The 26,510-nt window shown below is 39.4% G+C and overlaps 1 long non-coding RNA gene across 2 annotated transcripts in view; it reads right to left on the reverse strand.

Moving 5' to 3' along the window:
* LOC106510680 overlaps positions 2,526-26,510 on the reverse strand; it is a 337,456-nt gene continuing 313,471 nt past the window's right edge. Inside the window, exons 4-5 of one of the 2 annotated variants that reach the window (XR_002345448.1) lie at positions 11,398-11,578; positions 2,526-6,188 (exon numbers count right to left, since the gene is read on the reverse strand). This is a non-coding gene — a long non-coding RNA (uncharacterized LOC106510680). The remainder of the gene's footprint in view (positions 6,189-11,397; positions 11,579-26,510) is intronic. The other variant, XR_002345450.1, reaches the window with a different exon arrangement.

Below are 26,510 nucleotides of genomic sequence, written 5' to 3' on the forward strand. Positions count from 1 at the left end.
GGAAGAAAGATACCTTATCAACAAATGGTGCTGGACAATTGGATATATACAGGTCCAAAAATTAACTTTGACCTAAGTCTTCATTTTATTTTATTTTATTTATTTATTTTTTTTGTCTTTTTGCTATTTCTTGGGCCGCTCCCGCGGCATATGGAGGTTCCCAGGCTAGGGGTCGAATCGGAGCTGTAGCCACCAGCCTACGCCAGAGTCACAGCAACGCAGGATCCGAGCCGCGTCTGCGACCTACACCACAGCTCACGGCAACGCCGGATCGTTAACCCACTGAGCAAGGGCAGGGACTGAACCCGCAACCTCATGGTTCCTAGTCGGATTCGTTAACCACTGCGCCACGACGGGAACTCCTAAGTCTTCATTTTATACAAAATTAACACAAAAATCAATCACAGACTTAAATGCAAAACATAAATCTACAAACTCAGCAAAAAAAAAAAAAAATAGAAGAAGCTCTTGGGGATCTAGGGCTAGGAAGAGTTCTTGGACTTGCAATGAAAAAAATATGATCCATACAAGAAAAAATTGATAAGTTGGACCTTATCAAAATATACAAATTTTGCTCTGTGACAGGCTGGAAAATGAAAAGACAAGTGACAGACTAGAAGAAAATATTTGCAAACCACATGTCTGACAAAGGCTAGTATCTAGAAAATATTTAAAAATTGTCAAAACTTAGTTTAAAAAAATCAAACAAATTCAACTAGAAAATAGGCAAAAAATAGAGACATTTCACAGAAGAGGATGTACAGTTGGCATCATTTGCCAATAGAGATCGGCAAATTAAACTACAATGAGATGTCACTAATATACCTATCAGAATAGCTAAAATTTTTTTAAAAAGTGAAACATCAAATGCTGGTGAGAATGCAGAGAATGGGGATCATTCATTTATTGCTGAGAATATAAAATGATACACCTTGGAAAATAGATTGACAGTTAAAAAAAAAATGAAACAAGCAACCCAGCGATTGCACTCCTGAGCATTTATCCCAGAGAAATAAAGACTTATGTCCACACAAAAACCTGTACATGAATGTTTATAGCAGCTTTATTTGTAATAGCCAAAAATGGGAAATAACCCAGATGCTCTTCAATGAGTGAACTGTTAAACAAACCCTTAAATCCATACCATGGAATGTTTCTCAGTAATGAAAGGAATAAACTATTGATACACACAGTAAGTATGCATCTCTGAAGAATAATGCTGAGTGAAAAAGCTAATCCCCAAAGGTTACATACTTTATTCTTCCTTTAATAAACTTTATATAGGAATTTATATTCCTAAAGTAACAAAATTATACATATGGAAAAAAGATTAATTTTTGCCAGGGGCTAAGGAGTGGATGAAGACAAAAGGAAAAAAATAAAAATAAAAATAAAAATAATAAATGAAAGGGCAACCTGAGGGATCCTTTAGTGACATTTTCTGTATCTTATCTGAATCAGCATCAATATCCTGATTGTAAAGTTGTACTATAGTTTTGAGATGTTACCATTAAGAAAAACTTAGGTAAAGGGTACATGGTATCTCTCTGTATTATTTCTTACTGGTGCATGCTAATTTACAATTATCTCCAACAAAAAGATGAGCCAATTCCATTTATAATAGTACCAAAAAACCCCACAAAATACTTAAGAATAAGTTTAATGAAAAGCAGGAAAGACTTCTATACTAAAACTTGGAGAGATTAAAGAGGACAAATAATGGAGAACTATATCATGTTCATTGATAAGAAGACTTAATATTGTTAAGATATCAGTTCTTCTGAACTTGATTCATAAATCTAGTGCAACCCCAATCACAATACAAGCTGATTCTAAAATGCATACACAAATTCAAAGAAACAGAATAAATAAAACAATTTGAAAAAAAATATTTTAAGACCAATTTCAAGCCTTACTATAAAACTCATATAATCAAGACAATGTACCATTAGTGCTAAAGTAGACATATCGGTTAATGGAATATAATAGCATGTCCAGAAATGGATCCACACATATTGGTTAATTGACTTCTGAAAAAGGTGCCTATGTAACTCAATGGAAAGAGAAAGTATTGATGGAAAATGCCCTGCCTTGATTGTGGTGGTGCTGGTAACACAAGTACATAAATTTGTCAAAACCCATTGAACTGTACACTTAAAGCAGATGAAACTAATTGAATGTAAATCATGACAGTAAACGAGCCTGGGCCCCAAACTCACATCATACAGAAAAATTAATTTAAAACAGATCATAGACCTAAATGTAAAGGCCAAACTATAAAACTTCCAGGGAAAAAAATAACAGGAAGAAATCTTTACACCTCCAGGAGTTCCCACCATGGCTCAGTGGTTAACGAACCTGACTAGGAACCATGTGGTTGCAGGTTCGATCCCTGGTCTTGCTCAGTAGGTTAAGGATCTGGCATTGCCGTCAGCTGTGGTGTAGTTCGCAGATGCTGCTCGGATCTGGCGTTGCCGTGGCTCTGGCGTAGGCCAGTGGCTACAGCTCCAATTTGACCCCTAGCCTGGGAACTTCCATGTGCCATGGGAGCGACCCTAGAAAAGGCAAAAAGACAAAAAGAAATTTTTACAATTCTGGTGTAGCAGACATTTTGAGATGCAGAAATCTCCAGTCACAAAAGAAAAAAACTGACTGACTTTACCAAAATAAACTTTTCTCCTCTTAAATCAATGGTTTGTAATGCTGGCAGCACATCTGAATTATCTGGAGAGTGTCAAAACAAAACAAAACACCTCTTCCAGATTAATTGAATCATAATATTTTCTTGAGAAACACTGACTTAAAGTATGTTTTTGATACACTTTTCTATTTGTATTTGAATACATAAATGGAGATGGTGTAATGTATATAAATAAATTAATGTATTTAATTGGCATCCTTCATTATGTATCAGGGACTGTATTAGATGCATGGTTACACAAAGAACTCAGACAATCTCTGACCAGAATTACATGGGGAATCAGAATTATCGGTGGGATAAAAGTTGTGTGAACAAATGGAGTAAAGTGGGGACACAAAGAGATGTGTTCCACCTGGTGTGGGTGCCGAGGAGAGGAGTTAGAAGAAGGGGTGTCATTTGACTTACTTCTTGAAAGAAAGATGATTAGGTGCGGTCAGCTGTCCTGAGACAACTGGAGTGACCACACCCTCACACACACTTTTGTGTCCATATAGGCAGCATATATATATTTTTAATATAGCAATAGTATGTCTACCTTGGAGTTGGGGAGCTTAAGGGAAAAAATCCACTGCACCTTCAGATCCAATCTATTTTTTATCTTAAGAGGTCCTGGGAGAGAAGAAGGACCTTTTCCAATTGCCTTCCTCATGTATTTCCTCTATTCTCTTTTCCAGCTTGTGAGCCCCAACAGCCACAGATTTTCCAAATCTGGTAAAGTCAGGACAGAATTTCTGATAAATAGCCATTTAAGTTCTTTATTAAGCTTTTCCTTTGAGTTCCAGTGCTAATCCTCTCAACTGCTTCCTACAAACTTCTGTCAAGCTTATTAGCCAGATTAGTTGGGTATACTGTCGTATACTATGTGCCTTTCTGTCATATAACTCTTCCATCTTTACAGAAATACAGACAGCCAAGGGGGTTCATTTACTTTTTGTGCTGCTATCAGCATATTGGGGACATAGTCCATAGCTAAACTGGTTTCAGGGCACTGGGTCCCTGGATGGGAGGGAACTACCTATACAAAGAGTGACTGCTGTACAAATAGCAACTGTGAAGGAAAAGAGATGATAGCCATGAATATTCATTCATACCCCCAAAGTAATGTATTAGGTATGTATTAGCCACTGAATCAAACAAATAAATGCACATGTGTTACAACGTTCCTTCTCCCTCTCTGTGCCTGAGAAGAGGGGACGCCTGTGATCCATTTCTGCAGACTCCCATCACTCCTGAGAAACACACCCTCTTCGTGTTTACACATCGCAGCCTTCCAACTACTTCACCAACTGCCTCCTGGCCTTTGCTCAGTGAGCCGGTCGGGCTCCCAGAAAATCCTTCATTCTTTCCCAAGTGTGCCTCCCCAAACAGATGTTCTATATCATGAACACCAAGTCGTCCTGCCCTGAGGTCTTAGCCAGCAAAAACTGACAAGTGGCCCTTGCCTTCGGCAGATGACGTAATGAGCCATGGAGATATGTGCTGCAGTCTCCCCACCCCCCAGCCCCTGCGCCAAAGGCGGAAGACAGTACGGACTCATGGGGGCTTGGACCGAGGAATCAGGCAGGCCATCCTTTCTTATGACAAATGGCTACAATGTGCAAGCCAGCCTGGGAGAATGTCTCTTGTTCCAGGCATCTCCAGGAGTGGCCTCCCCAGCTCCTCGACTGACAATCTAGCTCCCAGCCTGGCTCCACCATCTATGCATAAGCCAGGTCTCCCATGTTTGCTGGGTCCTTGGGTAAGCTGGAAGATGCACGAAAAGCCATACATTCAGGGGAAAGTGTTCTGAGCAGCATAAAGTCCCAAAGCCAAGCATTCTACGTGACAGGGCAGCCCTCGAGGGCCTCACCTATTTCAGATGCATTCACATAGTTCTGTTCACAGACAACACGATTAGCTCTCTGTTTCCGAGCCTACAGCCCAACAGGAGTGCTCAATTCTCAGAGGACCTTGGAGCCACAGGGACAGGCCTAGTGACATTGCCCAGCATGTAGTAGATGCTCAATGCATATTTGTTGAAATGCGGCAGCAAAAAAGGCACAGCTAACCACAAGAAGGCCCCTGAAACCCACCCCATATGTTAAAATGGTTGTCTTGTGCCTTGGGTCTTTTAGGACAAAGAAAAGATCCCTAAATTGCAAACTGTCTACTCAGTGGTAAGTACTTCATTTATTATCCTATTTACTTATGCAACCATCCTTTGAGGTATTAAGAACACCACTTCATAGACAAGAAACTTGAAGCGCAGAGAAGTGAAGTGGCACCCCCAAGTCCTTCATCCAATAAGGGGCAAGGTTTCCATCCCAGCTCAGATCTGCCTGGAAGACCTGTGCTCTCAACCACACTTTACCACCTCCTTTGAACTCTTACCTCTTACCTCAAACTGAGCTCCTCCTCTTCTCCTCCTTGGACCAATTCAAGCCTCCCCCAGCCCTCTGTGTTGTTTTAACAGATGCCTCTGTTTCCAATCTCTCCCACCATTCCCATACAGCATTTTTCAGGCTCGCCTGAGTAATCTTTATTAAAACCAATGCAGATCACACCACTCTCTGTTAGAAACCTCAGCTGGCCCTCCCTGATATGGCACCCAAAGCCTTTCCTGGGCTGACCCCAATTTGCCCTTCCAGTGTCATCTCTGCCACATCCCACCACACTACCCACGCCCTGGCCCACTCCCAACTCTCTAGATCTACCTTATGCTTTGTTCATGCCACTTCATCATCTGGGAAACAGCACCCCACCATCCACCACCACACTGCCACCAATGCCACCTTCCTCCCCTACCATCAAGGTCCACATCCAATGTCATCTTACCTGTGACATCTTCCTGGACTCATGTGGAACAGCCCCTGCATCGAATTCCCTCCACACAGTATATTTATTGTACATATTAAACTTAGTTGTTTAGTATGTTTTTTCCTTCTTAGCTTAAAATTTCTATCTGTTAGGGATTTTGATTAATTTACTTTCAATTCGTAGCATAGAGCCAAATACACAGATAATTAACAGTAACCAACAAATGAAAGGAAACAGTCAGTGCTCATGGACTGAGTTATCATGTTAAGTGGTGGTTAGAAACACTGTTTAAGAATGCTGACAGTGTACAATTTATTTTAGAATTATTTATGTTCACGGACATTTGCATTTGTAAAAAGTGTAATGACTAAAAGAGGTAAACTTCAATTATGTGGAACTATACTTCTCTAGAACACCTCATTCTGTTTCAGTTCCAAGTGAATGAGGACATTATTTTAAACAATATTGCGCACTTCAAAAAGGCCCTGGTGCACAGCATTGGTTCATAAGTGATCTCTAAACAACCAGAGAGCTATATGTTGTACCTTTTTGGTGATCATCTCATTCAGCAATCTGGATTTACTGGGATGGCCCCACGGTGGAGTCAGACAGGTTGAGGGATGTGATGATGTGGGCTGACTGGTTCTTTGAGGTCCACCGCATATTGTGGTTTATGGCTCAGTTTCCTTTGCTATAGAAAGGACACAACATTGCTTATCACACGGAATGGTATTAAAGCAACACAATTCAACCCTTTGGAATTAGGAGCCCATTATATTTGAATATGGATAGGCTCTAAGATGAAGTTACCTTTGTACTAGTCATTAAAGAAAAGTTTTAGAAAGTCAAGAACCATATAAACCACATTGCTGAAAGAAGGAAGGTGAAAATTTTTTAGCAAATAAACTGTGTTTAAGCCACATCACATTAGAAAAGCATTTATTTGCATATAGATGAATGATATGACTGCCTCTGCCTGGAACCATTTTTCACTTTCTCCTTTTTTCTAACTTTTACTTACACTTGAAGTCATGCCTTAACTGTCACTCCCCATAGGAAACCTCCACTGACCCCTAGACTAAGTGACTCACTCCTATTATATATTCTTAGACTATTCTATGTCCTCCATTATTTTAATTGCTTGTTCATTATCTGTCTTCCATTCCACAGGAACAGTAGCAACGAGGTCCTTAGCATTTAGCACGGTCCCTGGCACACTGCCAAAAAATACTTATTAAGTAGATGTGTAAACAAATAAGTGATACACCAACTACAAATCACAGGTTCCTCTTAAGAAACTTTTTCTGAACAAGTCACTAAGTGGATTGAACATTCACTTCTTTCACCCTCCTCTTTCATTCTTTCAACAATTATTTATTCAATGCCTACTTTGCATCAGCCTCTGTAAGGTAATACAATAGACGTTTTTCTCTGCCCAAAGCAACTTGGTGCATGCTGTCTGTGTGTATACAGAACCCCCACAATGCTTCGCAGCACTTATCTATTAACATATTGGTCTCCACTGCTAGGCTGTAAGCGCCTAGAACTCAAAGGGTCGAGGTCTTGTTTATCTTACATCACCAGAACTTCATACAATAAATGACGCAGAGTCAGTACTTCGTAATTGTTGTATGTAGAGTGGGGAATAAATATTTTAAGTGATACAGTTCTTTGGAAATCAATTTGGAAAAATGAATTGAGTCCTTAAAATACTATCTACCACTTCCAATGTTGCATAAGTAAATCATTCAAATTTAAACAAAAATATCTTTATAAAAATATTCATCATCAGAGTTCTCACTGTGGTACAGTGGGTTAAGGATTTGACTGCAGCCACTTGGGCAGCTGTGGAGACACAGGATCAATCCCCAGCCCCTCACAGTGGGTTAAAGGATCCAGCAGGTCTCAGCGGCAGCCTAGGTCACAGCTGCAGCTCAGATTCAATCCCTGGTCCATGAACTTCCATGTGTCATGGGTATGGCCATTAAAAAAACATTTATTATTTATTATTTAGAGTATCAAAAACTAGGAACTAGCTAAATGTGCATCTTCAGAGAGAAGGTTAAATAGTCTAAAGTATATGTGTCTACACATTGGGATATTGTCCACACTTTATAACTGATTCTAAGAAAGAGCATAGTAAAATAATTATGAAATAGTGTTAGAAAAATAAGTATTAAAATTGTATATTTTTTTTGTATTTTTTTTTTTAGGGCCGCACCCATGGCATTTGGAAGTTCCCAGGCTAGGGGCTGAATCAGAGCTGTAACTGCTGGCCCACACCACAGCCACAGCAATGCAGGATCCGAGCTGCATCTGCAGCCTACACCACAGCTCATGGAAATGCCGGATCCTTAACCCACAGAGCAAGGCCAGGGATCGAACCTGCGTCCTCATGGATGCTAGTCAGATTCGTTTCCACCAAGCCATGATGGGAACTCCTAAAATTGTATTTTAGATGCCACATTTATTTGTTGGTTTTAAAAATAATTTTTAAAATTATAGTTGACTTACAGTGTTCTGTAAATTTCTGTTGTACAGCAAAGTGATCCAGTCATGCACGTATATATATACAATTCTTTTTCTCATATTATCTTCCATTATGTGGTTTTGTTTTTTGGTGTTTTGTTTTGTTTTGTTGTCTTTTTTGTCTTTTTTAGGGCAGCCCCCGAAGCATATGGAGGTTCCCAGGTTAGGGGTCTAATCAGAGCTGTAGCTGCCAGCCTATGCTAGAGCCACAGCAATGCCAGATCAGAGCTGCATCTGCGACCTACACCATAGCTCACGGCAATGTCGGCGGATCCTTAACCCATTGAGCAAGGCCATGGATTGAACCTGCAACCTCATGGCTCCTAGTCAGATTCGTTTCTGCTGCGCCACAACAGGAACTCCCCATATTTTTTTTTAAATTAAATCCAGTTAATCATAGGAAACACAATTCCTGGATGAAATATACCCAAATTTCATGTGTTTAGTGAATGATCAATGGGAATTTTGTTCTAATTTAAGTATGCACAAGTAATTTCCACACATTTTCTTAAATAAATTATTTTCTCATTTTATAATAGAAATAATATCACTAAAGACTTCCATTTCCAGCCATCGTGGAGTAACAGGAACCAAGTTTTCCCTTCCATGTTAAGCTACTGCAAAGCTGGACAAAACATATAAAATAATCTGTTTAGGTAATGTACAGCAGGCAGCATAGGAGAATAATCCCTAGACAAGATAAACATATGAGGTATCCCTATGAATGCTCCAGCTCACTGCCTTGGGAGAATTCCAAGATCATAGCACAGGGAGTTGCACATAGCTCCTACACATAGCCAGAAGGGCTCCCTGAGTTGAGGAAGCAGAGTTCAGAGTTTAGGAGGCCTGGATTTTCCTAGTAGACTACCAGGGAGGAGGGAACTGCGCAGAGGGGGTGGGAGTTAGTTTTTGAGGACTGCAAAGGGTCTCCATTGAGTCTCTGATTGAGTTCTGATCTATGTATTTCTATATGAAAACTTCTAAGATTAAGGAAAGCACCACTGGAAAGAAGCAGATGGAAAAATCACCAATGCTTATACATAGCCTGGAATAGTTCATTTTCTGGATGAGAGAACGGAGAGGAAAGGAGGAAAGACCTCCTACACCTGGGCATTTGGTAGAGTCCTTGGAAATGTATTGCCTTAGGAGTGGGGCCAAGAGATCTCTAGACTGAAAGTTGTTCTGAAACCACCGCATAGCGGCAAACTCTGTAGCAGGACTGCAAAGGATCGAACCATTCCCAAGGGACCTAACTGCATTCCAGAACAAAGAAAATAATTTATAAAGGACTACATCTTTTCCAATTTCATCCAACTTCACTTATTATTATAAAATAAACAGAGTCTGGCTTTCAATAAAAATTACTAGGTGCAAAGAAGCAGAAAAATATGGCATATAATTAGGATAAATATCAAGAGTAACAGACCCAAAGTGATAGAGAATTAGTACACAAGGGTGTTGAAACAGCTATAATAAATATACTCTATAGTTTCAAAAATTAGGGGAAAGTATGAGAATGATAGGATATAAATGGAAGATAGAAGACCCAAAGAAATATCATAGGCATGAAAAAATAAATACCTAAGATGAAAAATATACTTCATCAAATTAGGAGATTATACACTGCAGAAGATACGATCAGTGAACATGAAGACAAAGTAATAGAATCTATCCAAAATAAAATTTAAGGAGTACCCACTGTGGTGCAGTAGGTTAAGGATCCAGCATTGTTGCAGCTGCAGTATAGGTTACAGCTGCAGCTCAGATTTTTTCTTGACCAGAGAACTTCTACATGCTGTAGGTGGGGTCAAAAAAATAAAAAAATAAAAATTTAAATTTTAAATAAAATTTAAACAGAGCATATGTGAGCTGTGAAATAACATCAAACAGCCTGACATATGTAGAATTTAAATTCCAGATAGGTGGTGGGGGTGTGGTACAGAAAAATGATACTACTAAATTTTTTTCAAAAGTTTATCACCTTTTTTATTTTATAAGAAGTGTCAGGGAAACTCGTATGATACATATCTGGACCACTATTCAGACCACAGGAATAAAGAAGGCTTCTCTTCAGGGAGTTTTGTTTGTCCCCTCTCCTTCCACCTCATAATGTTTTATTTAAAAAAAAATGTTCATGGTAGTTTTGATTTGCATTTCTCTAATAATCAGGGATGTTGAGCATTTTTTCATGTGCTTGTTGGCCATCTGTACATCTTCCTTGGAAAAATGTCTATTCACTCTTGGGCATATATCCAGACCAAACTTTCCTTAAAAAAGACACATGAACCCGCATGTTCATTGTAGCACTATTCACAATAGCCAAGACATGGAAACAACCCAAATGTCTGTCAACAGATGATTAGATTAGGAAGATGTGGTATATATACAGAATGGAATACGACTCAGCCATAAAAAAAAGAATGAAATAATGTCATTTGCAGCAACATGGATGGAACTAGAGACTCTCATACTGAGTGAAGTAAGTCAGAAAGAGAAAGACAAATACCATATGATATCACTTATATCTGGTATCTAATATACAGCACAAATGAACCTTTCCACAGAAAAGAAAATCATGGATTTGGCGAATAGACTTATAGTTGCCTGGGGGGAGGGGGGGAATGGGATGGATTGGGAGCTTGGGGTTAACGGATGCAAACTATTGCTCTTGGAATGGATTAACAATGAGATCCTGCTTATAAAATAAATAAATACAATAAAATAAATAAATGAAATGAAATGAAATAAAACAAAATAAAATAATTATGTTCAAACCTACAGAAAAGTTGCAAAAATAATGCAATTAATGTAATCTATTCTTTACCTAAACTCATCGATTGTTGTCATTCTGGTATAGTTGCTTTTTCTCTCTTCTCTTTCTCTCTCATATATATATATATATATATATATATATATATATATATATGAGAGAAGTTACAAACATCATGATACATCACTCCTAGATACTACACCTCTTAAAAAGTCCTTTCTGTATATAACCATAATATAATTATCACACAAAAAATAAATTTAACATTATTACAATATATTTATTTAGTAAACATTCTACATTCAAATTTCCCCACAATCAAGTTATCCTAGTAATGTCCTTTATAGCTGCACACTGTTTTCTTGTCCCTTTCTTTAGTCTTGTTTAATCTGGAATAAATTCCTTAGCCTTTCTCTGTCTTTCACAACTTCAACATTTTTTGAAGAATACAGAACAGGTGTTTTGAGAACGTCCCTCATTTTGGATTTGTCTGATTATTTCCTCATGATTAGACTCAGATTAAACATGTTTGGCAAGAGTATTGCATCATACCACAAAGCACATGCTGTAAGTCTGTCACATTATTGGTGATTTTGATTACCTGATTAAGATGATGTTTGCCAGACTTCTCCAATGTTAAGACATCATGTTCCCTTTGCAATTATGAAATAATCTGTTGGCGGATGATTTGAGAGTGTATGACTATCTTATTCCCCAATGTATCAGGGTCCATAAAACCACACCTCCAGTGTTGATCATTTTCTAGGAGGACTCACCAGATCCTGCAAAAATATACCAAGTAAATCAGTGATGGGAAAAGATGCATGGGTAAATTCCTAAGGAAACTGGCACAAGCTTCCAAGGGTCTTCTCCCAGCAGCAAGTTGTGACAATGTGCAAAATGCTGTTGTTACCAGGTGGTACTCCTTAGAGACTCAGCACACAAGGTTCCTGTTGAAGTCTGGTCGTGTGGACACCCTCTGCATAGCATATACCAAAATTCAAGACTCCCAGAAGGAAAGCAGGTGTTAACACTTGCTGTACAAACAGTGTAGGCACAGTGAGCCACCCTTATCCATTCTGGGAATGATGGGAACCTTCCTCAAGTCCAAGTTCCCAGATGTCAGTCAAGGGCCAAGCAGGTCTTTCTAAGGATAATAATCTCAAGCTTGCTGTGTTAACTCTTTTCAGCGCACTCAACAAATTTTCACCCACTGGCTCTGGCATACACTGATGATCCTGATCTAAGTTTATTATTACAGCGGTGGTTGCAAAATGATGATTTCCTAATTGCCATTCCTTCTACATTTATTAACTGGTATTCTTCCATAAAGAAGAGCTTATTTTTCCTGTCCCCACAGAATCATCCTTTTATTTTATTATTTTAATTCAATGTGTAATGATCAATTCTGTCATCATTCTTTTTAGATGCTCAATTTGTCCCACATTTGCCTGAGATGAGCCCCTCCACATTGGCTCCTATGTCCTTTTGGCATATCCCAACCAGTCTGTGAGGACTGCCTTCCTTTCTGCACTGCAAGATGCTGCATGTGAGCATGGGAACATTCCTCCACCAGATCTAGAAGTGGTGATTTCCCTGAGGACTTTTTTTTTTTTTGGTAGAAGGAAATGGTATTTAGAAACCAAAACTTATGTGTGCTTATTTCTACTGGAGTGCCATTGATTCTAGGTCCATACAGTGGACAGAGTTAGAAAATATGATTTAAAAAAAATTATTATGTCATAAGGTGGGGTAGGTTGGAGGGATGGACTGGGTATTTATGATTGGCATATGCACACTGAGGCATAGGGGACAATTAGCCAAAGGGGACTTGCTGTATATCACAGATAACTCTACCCAGTGTTCTGTGATAATCTATGTGAGAAAAGAATAAGAGAGAATGGATATGTGTATATGCATGGCTGGGTCACTTTGTTATACAGCAGAAATTATCACAGCCTTGTCAATTAACTATACTTCAATAAAACTTATAAAGATTGTTAAGTCACACTAATTCAAACCCATAGCATGGGGTTCTTCCTCTCTTTCCCTCAGTTCATATCTGTATTAGATTCACTAATATAACATTTCCTTTTGGGGGGTTAAGAACTCTTGAATATCAGCTATTTCGTATAGTTCAACCTTATACATCCCTTCTCCCACAGTGAAGATATTGGTTCTCCTGGGCATGGATTTTTTGCAGTTCTTCTTGTTCTATATTTATCATCAGAGAAGTTATTTGGACTAATTCTATTTTCTTCTGAATATTTTTATTATCAAATTGACATAATTAGGTTCACTTGCTTCTCTTTGTATTTGAATTTCCTATTTTCCTATCCTTATTATTTAGTTTTACTTTTGAATGTATAAAACATTAGTGTGCTCAAAGTAAAAACATTATTTAAGTTATGCTCAGGGAGTTCCCGTCATGGCTCAGTGGTTAACGAATCCGACTAGGAACCATGAGGTTGCGGGTTCGATCCCTGGCCTTGCTCAGTGGGTTAAGGATCTGGCATTGCCATCAGCTGTGGTGTAGGTCGCAGACGTGGCTCGGATCCCGAGTTGCTGTGGCTCTGGCATAGGCTGGCGGCTACAGCTCCAATTAGACCCCTAGCCTGGGAGCCTCCATATGCCACAGGTGTGGCCCTAGAAAAGACAAAAAGGCAAATAATAAAGTAAAATAAAAAATAAAAGTTATGCTCAGAGAAGTCCCATTCTCTTTCCTTTTACATCATTCCCTCTTACTGCTTGTGCTTTACAATTTCATTAGTTTCTGGTTTACCCATTTTGTGTTGCTCTTTGCACAAGAAGTATAGCCAAATACGTTTTATAACATAGGTAGCTTTATGACATATGTCCCATACCATACAATTAACTCTTTAAAAATATATAATTTGGTGGTTTTTAGTATAATGGAGTTATGGAACTATCAGTATCTATCTTGAGAACATTTCCATCACTCCACAAAAAATACCATGTAGTCATTTCTCATTTCTCCCTATCCCCATCCCCTGGAAACCACTAGTATATCTTCTATCTTTTATATGAATGGAATTACACAAAGTTTGGTCTTCAGTCACATTCTTCTTTCACTTAACATGATGTTTTTAAGGCTCATCTACATTGTAGTGCATATCAATACTTCACATTTTATTGCCAAATAATATTCCACTGAATGGATATACCACTTTTCTTTATTCCTCAGTTGATGAACATTTTAGATGCTTTAACTTTGGGGTTATTACAAATAATGCTGTTATGGATATTCATCTACAAGTTTCTGTGCAAACATTTTCAATTCTCTAGATATGTATCTATAGTGAAATTTCAAAATGGCAATTATATGTTCAACATTTTGAAGGAGAAGTTTTCCTAGGTGCCTATACCAGCAAAGAATAGAGCTCTAATTTTTCCACATTCTTATGAACATTTGTTATTATCTGTCATTTATTTTAAGCGTCCTAGTGGTATGAAGTACTAACCATTATTTTGGTTTGCATTTCCCTAATGGCTTATAATGTTGAACATCTTTTCATGGGATTATGGTCATTTGTACAGATTCTTTAGTGAAATGTCCATTCAAATCCTTTGTCCATCTTTAAATTTGCATTATTTATCTTTTTATTTTACTGTTTGTTCAAAAGACTTCTTTCTCTATGGAATGTTCTATGACATTTTTAAGAGAGATCAGAGATTCTTCAATAACTGAAGAAAACCGAACCAAAGGAATATAATTATTTACATCTAATGTGGTAATTTAGAAAATAAAAATGCAGGCTATCCAGTTAAATTTGAATTTTGAATAAATGATGAATGATTTTTATGCACATGTTTTATATTTTTTATTACTCAATGAATTTATCACATCTGTAGTTGTACAATGATCATCACAATCCAATTTCACAGGATTTCAATCCCACAACCCAAGCACATCCCCCCACCCCCCAAACTGTCTCCTCCAGAGACCATAAGTTTTTCAAAGTCTGTGAGTCAGCGGCTGTTCTGCAAAGAAGTTCATTCTGTCCTTTTTACAGATTCCACATTTAAGTGATAGCATTTGATGTTGGTGTTTCATGGTATGGCTGACTTCACTTAGCATGATAATTTCTAGGTCCATCCATGTTGCTAAAAATGCTGGTATTTTGTTCCTTTTAATGGATGAGTAATATTCCATTATGTATATGTACCACATCTTCTTGATCCACTCCTCTGTCGATGGACATTTAGGTTGTTTCCATGTCTTGGCTATTGTATTTAGTGCTGCAATGAACATGGGAGTACATATATATTTTTGAGTCTGGTTTTCTCTGGATAGATGCCCAAGAGTGGGATTGTTGGATCAAATGGTAGTTCTATTTTCAATTTTCTGAGGACTCTCCATACTATTTTCCACAGTGGTTGCACTAATTTACAATCCAACCAACAGTGTACTAGTGTTCCTTTTTCTCCACACCCTCTCCAGCACTTATTGTTTGTCGACTTTTTGATGATGGCCATTCTGGCTGGTGTAAGGTGGTACGTCAGAGTGGTTTTGATTTGCATTTCTCTAATATGGGTGATGTTGAACATCTTTTCATGTGTTTTTTGGTATGCACATGTTTTTAAAATTAAATTATAGTTGATTTACAATGTTGTGCCAATTTCTGCTGTACAGCAAAATGACCCAGTCATACATATACACCTTCCTTTTCTCATATTATCTTCCATCATGTTCTTTCACGAGAGACTGAATATAGTTCCCCATGCTATACAGTAGGACCTCATTGCTTATCCATCCTGAATGTAATGGTTTGCATCTACTAACCCCAAACTCCCAGTTCATCCCACTCCCTCCCCTCTTCCCCTTGGCAACCACAAGTCTGTTCCCTATGTCTGTAAATATGTTTCTGTTTTGTATATAGGTTCATTTGTACCATATTTTGTTTTATTTTGTTTTTATTTTTTGTCTTTTTAGGGCTGCACCCGAAGGGAACCCGCAGGTTCCCAGGCTAGGGGTCGAACAGGAACTACAGCCGCTGGCCCATGCTACAGCCACAGCAATGCAGGAGCCAAGCCACATCTACAACTTACACCACCCCTCACAGCAATGCCAGATCTTTAACCCATTGATCGAGGCCAAGGATCAAACTCACCTCCTCATGGATGCTAGTTGAGTTAGTTAACCACTGAGCCATGATGGGAACTCCTGGGCCATATTTTAGATTCCACATATAAGTGATATCGTATGCTATTTGTCTTTCTCTTTCTGACTAACTTCACTTAGCATGAGAATATCTAGTTGTATCCATATCGCTATGAATGGTATTGTTTCATTTTTTATGGCTGAGTAGTATTCCATTGTGTGTATGTATCACATCTTCTTAAGCCATACAATGAATAATTTTTTAGCATCAGTATATCATAAATATTGCATGGACATAGTTATATTAAATTATTTATTGTTTATCTGAAATTCAAATATAACTGGATATCCTGTAGTTTATCTGGAAACCCTATATAACATCTCCATTTTATGTATCAGGCTGCTAAGGCCTAAAGAGGCCAGTTATATATTGCATGGAGATAACTAGAAATGTCACAATTATTGGAATGCTATTCTAGTGTCTTGCATCATGCATCCAATACTACGTGACCTTGAATGTGTTTGTCTCTCAATACTTGAGTTTCTCGTATTGCAAAATAGAATTCTCACTAGAGATAAGGAGAGCCAATAATTGTACACAAGGTCTCTTTACACAGTGTCATATGCTGGCTAATTTAAAAAAGAAACTACAGTGTGATTTTGAGATTTCTTTACATTATTGAGAGTTTTAAAGTCAGCCTTCCCCTTTTTCTCCATTCTATTCTGTATTTTTTAAGGGTGGGAAATTGAAATCTAGCCAGAAAGTTAGAGGACTGAGATGTTCTGGTATATTCTATACTTGACATATATTCTGTTCATGGGGAAAATTTCTTCTTGTTCTTGTTCTTCAAATCTGGGAAGAAATTTTTTGACAAGTTGACCAATATTCTCCCTTCTCCCACAAGAGAGAGCAAACTATTCATCAGATTCCAAGTAGACCTGCATTCATGCCCCTCAGAGCTGGTGTGGGCTACTTATCTAAACAGCCTACGAACCAGATAGCAGAGGCTGCTTGGTAGACCAGGAAGCCACATTGAAGAAAGCTTTGAAAACTGTTCACTGTACATTAGGTTCTATGTCAGAAGTGCAATGGAGACCTTGACCTCTGAAGGTTGAAACCCAAAGGGTCCTCTGCCTACTTTGTAAAATCCATTGACTTAATAGATAGCACCACTGTACATCCTTAAATAGTCTAATATTTTCTCAATTAAACAGATGTGTTCAAAGATTCATAAATTGCTGCACGACTCTCTGTAACAAATCTGATCTTTTGGGAGGGCAAAACTTAATGCTACAGAAATGAGACATTTATGTTTTTCCTACAAAATTTTAAATAACAACAGATCTTGTGGTTTCCAAGGGGGATGGGGAGGGAGTGGGGTGGATTGGGAGCTTGGGGTTAATAGATGCAAACTATTGCCTTTGAAACAGATCTGAATGTCCTTTTTTTGACCATTTCTTGAGATTTCAAAGCAAATCCTTTTGTACAGAAAAGGTCTGGATATGCATTCTCTCTCTTAGCACTTGCTAAAATTCTTTCTTCATAGCCATTCCCACTGTAAAAAATTCAAGAAAAACCAATTCCTCTACAGGTTTTTCCATAATCCATTCATGTAGCCCCTAAGCCATAACTGTGAGATATTTACAGCGTCTCAGTTCCCCCTGGAAAAATCCTGATAATGATTACAATCCTGGTAACAATTTACTAAAATTAGTGAATTTTAATGAGAGGATCAAAAGTAAAAAATAATCCCAAGAATTTAGAATTCACAAGGTTGGGACCATTTGAAAATTTTGCATTATCTATCTAGTCATCTGAAAAATAAACATATTGTTTCTTTTGATTACTTCAAGGGCATTATGGGAAAAGTTTCAGACTTTTAAAACTCCTTGGAGTCTGAGATTTTTTTCAAAAGAAAAAATTATTTTCTTCTGATTAGAACCTACACATTTTAAATATAGGTAATGGTAAGTTTCTCAAATGACTCATTCTAGCTTAAATTTTGATATTGCTGTAAGTTTAATTGCCATAGCACCTACTTTTGCTTCTTTTTCTTAAAACATAATGTAATGTGGCTCTACAAAAAATTGTTTCCTGCAATGAACACATTTCTGTGGAATATTAAGAAACAAAACCCTCACAGAATAGGTGTTATTATTCTAGTTTACAATGACACTGAAAAATTGTGTCATTTCAAGGGTACACAGCTGGTATTTTAACCAAGGTCATCTGCTTTGAATACAACTACAAACCACATTACATGAAATATTATTTGTAACCAATATTGGCTTAAATTAACTTTAACAAGATGAACAATTTAGGCACTGGTAGCTTTGGTGTGGTTGATATTCTTGTCAATAATAAATAAGGATAAGGCTGATTTCGAAGGAAGCCTGAGACTTTGAAAGCAATAAAGCCTTATGCATGAAGGAAGGCTCCTTTCTAAAGGACACGTTTACAAGAGGCATGGCAGTGAGCTGATATTCTGAATGGTTGCCAGGATGAACACATGCGCAGGGCGATGTGGATGAGGATCCGTTTCTCCCAGCAGCCAGGGCTCAGACACCTCAGATTGTGGTTATCTCTGTCCTTGATGTTACAGCCTCTGGGGTCAGGAGTCCAGCTTGGAAACAGCTCCTCAATTACCCATTTACAGGAGGCTCTCAGTGTAGCACCCTTGACATGTCCAGATTTCATGTTATCTTCCCTTTGATCTATGACAGTGTTTGAGCTTTGTCAAAACACAGGAGTCAGTGGGGATGGATCTCTTCAGGCTACCATAAAAGCCAAACTAATTAAGTCATTTAGCTCTTCATAAAAATCACCCATAATGGTAATTTGGTCTTCACTTAGCTGAATAAAATCAAGAAGAATTCTGGTTGCTAGAATGCTGCCTCCAACATCTAAATTAAGTACCTATCATCTATTTATTTATTTATTTATTTTTGCTTTTTAGGGCTGCATCTGCAGCATATGGAGTTTCCCAGCCTAGGGGTCCAATCAGAGAAACAGCTGCTAGCCTATACCACAGCCATAGCAACGCCAGACCCCTAACCCACTGAGCGAGGCCAGGGATCGAACCCACAACCTCTTGGTTCCTAGTCAGATTTGTTTCCACTGCACCATGACGGGGATTCCCTCTTCCTGTCTTTATACTTCTACTTTTAAAATATGCCTTAGCTGTTGGGAAACAGATGAACGTATACAAAAGAACCATTAACTGTTTCTCAGTGTGGATTCTGCTCCACATGGGTTTAAAAGTGTACAGTAAAATCCAGAGCAGGAGTGGCCTCTTATGTAGGCTTTTTCTGGAGAATTCTAACTCGCCCCTCAGGACACTGGTTCTAGTTTTGCCTGCTCACTTAGCCACTCTGGTCTCCATTTTCATTCTGTGTAAAATGAAAGAATTGGATGAAATAATAGAACTCTAGATCATTTCCCATTTCCAGACTCTATGATTTCAGATTGCAAAATAGCTTCTCACTTGTACTGAATATCTCCTCCTATCACTTAAGCCAAAGTGGACATTGAGTGTGTTTGAATGTGGGGCAGTCGAAGGTGAGGAAGGGGCCCAGGAAGGTGAGAATAAAGCTCAAGGTCAATCAAAGCCCAGGCTGTGGTTTCCTGTCTGTCCTGAAAATGAGGTTTTCCCAAGCCTCAGAGCCAGAGTCTTACTTGTCACTCCACTATGGATAACAATCAGCATAATTAACAATGGGTGTGCACCACACAATCAAAAAGACCCAATGGCATTTGGCACAAAAATTTCATAAAGGAACTATTGGCTCCATTTTGTCTGTAGTTAGGTACAGAGGAAAAAATTTTAAAGTCAATTAAAATAGTCCTAGAGACTCTCCATCACTTAAAAAAAATAAAAATAAAAAAAGGTGAAAATAACCCCAGACTATACAATGCATTTGAAGACACTACTAGCTATTAGTGTTTGCAGATGTTTACCAAACCCTGTGAGATGAGATGTCTACAGAACTTCCTCATTCCAAAGGGTTCTGTTCTACCTAAGCAGCTGGACTGTCCCTCATGTGCAAATGATGTGCTTTTTGAGCACACAAAAAAGCAGGTCCTCCAGTGTCTCCCATTACGTCCAGGTGGGAGGAAAACTCAGTCTTAACCAAATCACCATCCTATAGTGAAGGGCCTTTCATGACCTAGAGGAGAATAAGGCAAGTGGCATCAACTCCATGAGGACAGCTATATTTCTCTATCAGGACTTCAGAAGAGATGGCCTGGATCAAGAAACAGGGCACCGTGGATTAATGCTGAGTGTCTACTCTGTGCTAGTGCTATTCCTCGGGAATAGGATTTGAGGAGAGAACAAGGCCAAAGCGTTCCAGCCTTTAACGGAACTTAGAGTTCAGCAAAGGAGAAAGTTTCTAAGGAACTAGGTCCAAGTTATGATTTCCTAGCTGTGCACATATTTTCCAAACTTCAAAGATAGTTGTCCTTCAAATCATGACAAGTGCAATGAGGAAGAAGTACAAGGTGAAAGGAAGACAGATTGGTCAATTTTTAGTGACATGAGGCCTCAGACAACATCCATTTTTAGGACCTCAGAGGGATTCATAGAACCCTCAGGGTTAATAATAGGAATAAGTGTTGCCACTTTCTACATCTTAGTGATAGACTAGTGACCAGATACTTGCCATATGTTAACTCATTTAAAATAGGAGTCAGACACTAAGGGAATTAACTTGGAAAAGTTGATAGTCTGCAAACTAGAGTGTAGAAAGGGGCTTCTATTTAGAGATTAAATACAGAACATTCTTTCATATGCAATAAAAGAAAGACTCAGTGGGGTGATGTATAACTGATTTGTCTTAAGCATCAAGCTCAGAGAGTGGCCTCATTCTCTTTGCCCTCTCCCAGTACAGCTTCTTGGCCAGACATGGTACCCTGGGGCTTGAGTGTGGGGACTGGGTAATTTTACTAATGTCAGGATACTTTTATAAGCCACCGTGTAAAAAGTTAAAAGCAAATATTCAAATTCCCACTAAATACAGATTTTCTTGGACAACTAACAAAGCAACTGAGTAGACTAAGCAAAGATTTAGTTTTAAGAGACCTAAAAATAGTGTGCCACTAGCATCTTTGTCTAGTAACACTGATGATTAATAATAAATTAAAAGGAGAAATTCATTTATGGAGTACTTATTAATACCCATGTGAAACTATCCATCAGCATAAATGCCTTGTTTCCTATTTTTCATTCTTCAACATAGTTTAATGACAGGAAAAATAAAAAAAAAATAGAAAAGTATTTATGGCATACTTACATTTAACATTAAATTCTAACCAGAATTTGACCAGAATAAAAGAGAATTGAGAAATCATGTAATATTCTAACTGTATGAGTATGTAAGGGAGAAAGTGGGAGGCAGATAAAATAAATGGTAAGAAAGAGTATATGACTCATATTGATAAAAATAGTTGTCCTTTGAACCAAAAATTTCCTAATGCCTAAAATAAGTCATTGTATAAGGAAGTTTAATAGGGTCAAAATCTTTGCTATGCCTTTTAAATTACCAACAGATATTTTGGACTTCTTTTAGAAGTTTTTTTTTTTTTTTTTAATGGTTAAAAGTTTTCATTGAATTCCCTCCCACATAACACTTAACTTTTTGACATGTGGTCACATAAATATTTAATCCAATATTTTACTAACTATTGGTGATGGAGATGTAGGTAGTGGAAAGAATAAAGGTGTGTGTGTGGGGGGTGCCATTGCCTTTATTTCTTTAAACCTATGGGCAGGTCCCGCTGAGATCCCTGAGGATGCTGATCAATTAGAGTCCCACTTTTCTGGCCATTGTGCACCACTTTGATTAACTGGGTTTTTTCTTTTAAGGAAATGAGAGAGAAACAGCAATATTTCCTGTGCGCTGAATTAAAGGTAGGGTTTTTATAGATAAAGGTGGGGAAAGAAAGAGTCTGCATTTCAAGAAGGAAACAATGTGAAAAATTGTGGGCATGGGATCCGGAAAAAGGGGCAGCTTAAGGAGCCCTGTTTGGCCATGGGTCTCCACCACAATTAAATTATACAACCTCAGACATGTCTATAGCATTCAGCTAATTCATCTATAAAACTGGGAATCTAGAATCCACCTCTAATGTTTTTTCCAATTCTAACATTTTCAAATGCCTATGATACTATTACCATGAAGAGCCTTGTGGGGCTTGAGATACAACTTCAAGGATCATTCATATAGCAGTGAAATTTAAAACAATGGCTAGTGAATTTACCAAAGGATGATGTGGCAGAGAGAAGTTGAGAGGACCAAGAGTAATTTAGGGTCATACCCACATGTCAAAGGAAAGAAGAAAGAAGAGGAAGCACCAGGGAGATGAAAGTATTATATGGAGAAGGAGAAGAATCAGGATGGCACCCTCCTAATTGGGTCATCTACCACAAGAAATCAAGGAAGATGGAAAAGGGACAGAGGAAATTGAACTTGGCACTTAAGACATGATTGCTGATCTTTAAGAGAACACAGTAAGAAGCATGGCTAAGGAAAACCAGCCCATAGGTCTGAGCCACACTGAGAAAGAAGAGGTAAGGGAAACTCCAGGGCACCTGGTTCTCAGTTATACAACTGATACCTGAAAGTAGGTAACTTTGGCAAGATCAAGAAATCCAAGGGGAAGAACTCCTTAGAGGAACTGAATCAGCTTGTTCACTGTTTGGTCTCACTTCATACCACTAGCATCAGCTGGACTAGGAGGAGAGGTTAGACTCTGCCCATCTCGTGACCCATTTCTTGCCCCCAATGGAGAAGAAAGTTACAGTGATGAGGCCTAATTTAGAAAAACCTTGAGTCTCACCCAGTGCTCCCTGGCCCAGTACTTTTCTCAGAGCAGAGAGAACAGAAAAATAGGAAGAAATGGAAGTGCCAGAGAGGAAGGGGAGATTGAGGAAGAAGGAGGGTAGAGACAGGCTCTTTGCAATGACCCTGAATCCTTGGGTGACTATCTCTCCACAGAGATGAAGTGATGGAGCCATGATGGGGAGCAAGTTCCCCCAGATGGGATCGGTACTTTCCTCCCCACATTGTTCATACCCAATAATAAACACATATCGGATAACACACACGTTGAAGGCTGTGCTCTTGGAAGCAGACCCAGGCCTTTGGGAATTCCCAGAACCAAGGCATGAAAAACATTCTCTTCCTTAGCACCTGTAACACTCTCCCAGTATGACTATTGCTCTTAAAGCCATAGGCATCTGTTTTCCAGTTTGCTCCCTGGAGACAGAGACAGGATTATGAGGTTTTCCCTCATTTCCTGCTATGCACTGTTTTAAGTTTCTGTGATGGCTCTTCTATTCTTTCCTCCAAATGGCAAATCTATGTATGACCCCCACCCCCATCCCCACTTCATGTTGATGGTTGGGGCATAGACGTCCAATGGGAACATTTAGAAAATGGAATGTTCTGTAACCAGTATTATTTCATTTGCTATTTTTGAAAAAGGATCTTTCTACAGATTGCAAGCCACTTTGCTGGTGCAATGGAATTGATCAAATAGAATCTCTCTTTGATGATCTGGAATCATGTTATCCTCAGTCAAAATTTAGGTCATCATTTGGGTCATCATTGACCTCAGTGCTGCGGGCCGTGGGACAAGCACTGAGGATTGGAGCCAGAAGACGTGGGTTTGAGGACTGGCTCTGTTTAGAGCTGTGAGATTCGGGGCCAGTTACTTAAAAACAAAAAAATTATAAAGCTCGAGTCTCAGTTTCCTTTCCTGTAAAATGGGGGATAAAAAGCAAACCTATCAACTTCATGGGATTATGTGGAGGTTACAAAAGTCCCCTGTGAAAGCATTAGCATTAACTTTAAACACTCTGCAACTATAAGGATTTTATAGAACTAGAGATATCACCCTAAGGGCGTATGACTATGTCCTAACAGATGGGGCAGGTGAGTTTGAAACACTGGCTTATAAAAGAAACCCACAAACTGAGCTTGACTCCATTTTATTTACCTCTTTGTCCCACCAGTGCTAGAAAAAAATAACCTGAAGTTTCCACTTAAGTTGTTTTCAGTTAGTAGTTGGGTGTCCCTGTATAACAGATAAGGAAACCAAGACTTAGAAAGTTGTTTGTTTTGGGGCAGTTCCCATTGTGGTGCAGTGGAAATGAATCAGACTAGGAACCATGAGGTTGCAAGTTTGATACGTGGCCTTGCTCAGTGGGTTAAGGATCCAGTGCTGCTGTGAGCTGTGGTGTAGGTTGCAGATGAGGCTTAGATCCTGCATTGCTATGCTGTGGTGTAGGTTGGCAGCTGTAGCTCCGATTAGACCCCTAGCCTGGGAACTTCCATATGCCTCAGGTGTGGCCCTAGAAAGGAAAAAAAGAAAAAAAGTTGTTTGTTATTAAGAGACTTGCCCCAGATTTCACAGCTAGCAAGTGTCAGCAGCAGGATTCAGACCTGAAATGAAGGCCTGCATGGATAGGCAGCTGGCGGTTCTATTTTCATAATGGCATAAATTAAAAAGTGTGCACAGAAAGGAAAATGAGGGCACATCTGAGTCAATGCCTGATGGCCAGACCTAGACCTGTGCAAGCTCCTCGCAGACCCGCCCTCTGGAGAGGAGCTCATTCCCAAAGGAGAAACCTGAATTGGGACCTGGCTGGGAGGGCTGCTTGTGGATGCTGCTCTAGGGGGCGCCCTGAAGTTGCCTCCTAACCAACACCTTCAGCAGCCTGGGCCAAGTCCCCGGGGCAGAGGAAGAGTCAATGGAGGGAGAGGAGTTCCCGTGGCGCAGTGGTTAACGAATCCCACCGGGAACCACCCTTGCTCAGTTGGTTAACGATCCGGCGTTGCCGTGAGCTGTGGTGTAGGTTGCAGATGCGGCTCGGATCCCACGTTGCTGTGGCTCTGGCGTAGGCCGGTGGCTACAGCTCCGATTCGACCTGTAGCCTGGGAACCTCCATATACCGCGGGAGCGGCCCAAAGAAATAGCAAAAAGACAAAAAAAAAAAAAAAAGAGTCAATGGAGGGAGAACGCGGAACTCTGTGAGAAATAGGGCAAGTCTGGGAAAACAAACAAACAAAAAAACCTCTATTGCTAGTGGAAGAGGAGCCCCCCAGGCTGACAGAGACCATCAAGACATCAAGACCATGTCACCCACGTGGGTGACATCACAAGACACTGTCTGGGAAGGGAGGTGCTGGGCCTCCATTGACAACGTGGCCCATTACAACTCCTGTTAAAGGAAGGACATGACTTACATAATACCATAACTGCACATGAATTTTTTCCTCTTGTCTCATTCCTCTTCTCCCACCAGTGCCTCCGTCTGAGTCAAAAGTTGAGAATCTCAACTTTGGATCTCAGTTTTCCTCGTTATTCAGTCCCCATAAACGTGGGCCCTGTTTTCCTACAGCTACACCCGCCCGCCCTGAGAGGACGCAGAGTGAGGCAGTGGATAGGAGCAGAGGCTTGGCCTGCTGCTGGCCCTGGCTTTTACCAACGCTGTGACTTCTGAATGTCATTCAGTGCCCAGGTCTGCGTTGCTAGATGAGAAAAACAAGAGCGTGATGGCTATGGGGTTGCTGAAGGGACTACATGCAGTCAGTTCAGCTGCCCTTCTATAAGCACTCACTAGACAGGAGTTGTTATTAACAATAGTACGATGTTTCATTTAAAAACAGGACAGGAGTTCCCACTGTGGCATGCAGGATCAGCATCTCTGCAGCACTAGGATGCAGGTTCGATCCCTGGCATAGTGGGTTAAACAATCCGGCATTTCTGTAGCTGCTGTGTAGGTCACAACTGCAGCTCAGGTCTGATCCCTGGCCCCGGAACTCCACATGCCGAGGGGTGGCCAAAAAAGAAAAAATAAATTAAAAAATAATAATGATAAAAAGAAAACAACAGGACAGAGGACGACTCTTCAACCAAATCTCAAGGCACTGCAACTTTTCTGTGCAATACTGCCCAACTGTATCAGAATTGTCATAGAATTGTCTACCCAGTCTCTCTCTCAAAGCACCCAAGATTTCTGCCATGCTCACGATAAGGCCCTCTGTTAGCTTTCCCCAAACTTTTTTCTTCACATTTGAATTTTCCATCACTGTTTATTACCTTACCCCTTTCTAACATCTGTCAAAGCCTTCTTAACATTTCCCTATCTTTGCAGTATAGGTGGGTTTTGTTGTTGTTTTCAGAGAAATTCACATTTTCCTGTTAGGAAATCACAAACTTTGCCAGACACATATGAACACATCAGTTTCCCATTTGTGTACTGCTTTCCAGGGATGCTGTGAGAATTAGGTGAAATCTGCGAGACAGAGCCTGCTCTTGGAGAAATATGATATATTAATATCACATTTACCAAAACACTGTTTTCACATAAAGCAAGTAACCACGGCCATCCACCTGTTTCAAATCGGCCCAACTCTGCCATGGGGTAAAACTCAGTGACCTATAGGGGCTTAACGCCTCCTTAGGCACACACAATTCCACACACCAGAAGTCAAGCTTCTCATTAGCAAGAGCACCAGATTAGTGGCATTTTTTCCTCCAGTGTGAACCTAATAGGATGATAAGAAACTCACTCAAATTTCCCCCT

This window comes from Sus scrofa, chromosome 6 (genome assembly GCF_000003025.6).
Source record: "Sus scrofa isolate TJ Tabasco breed Duroc chromosome 6, Sscrofa11.1, whole genome shotgun sequence".
In the NCBI taxonomy this organism is placed as follows: domain Eukaryota; kingdom Metazoa; phylum Chordata; class Mammalia; order Artiodactyla; family Suidae; genus Sus; species Sus scrofa.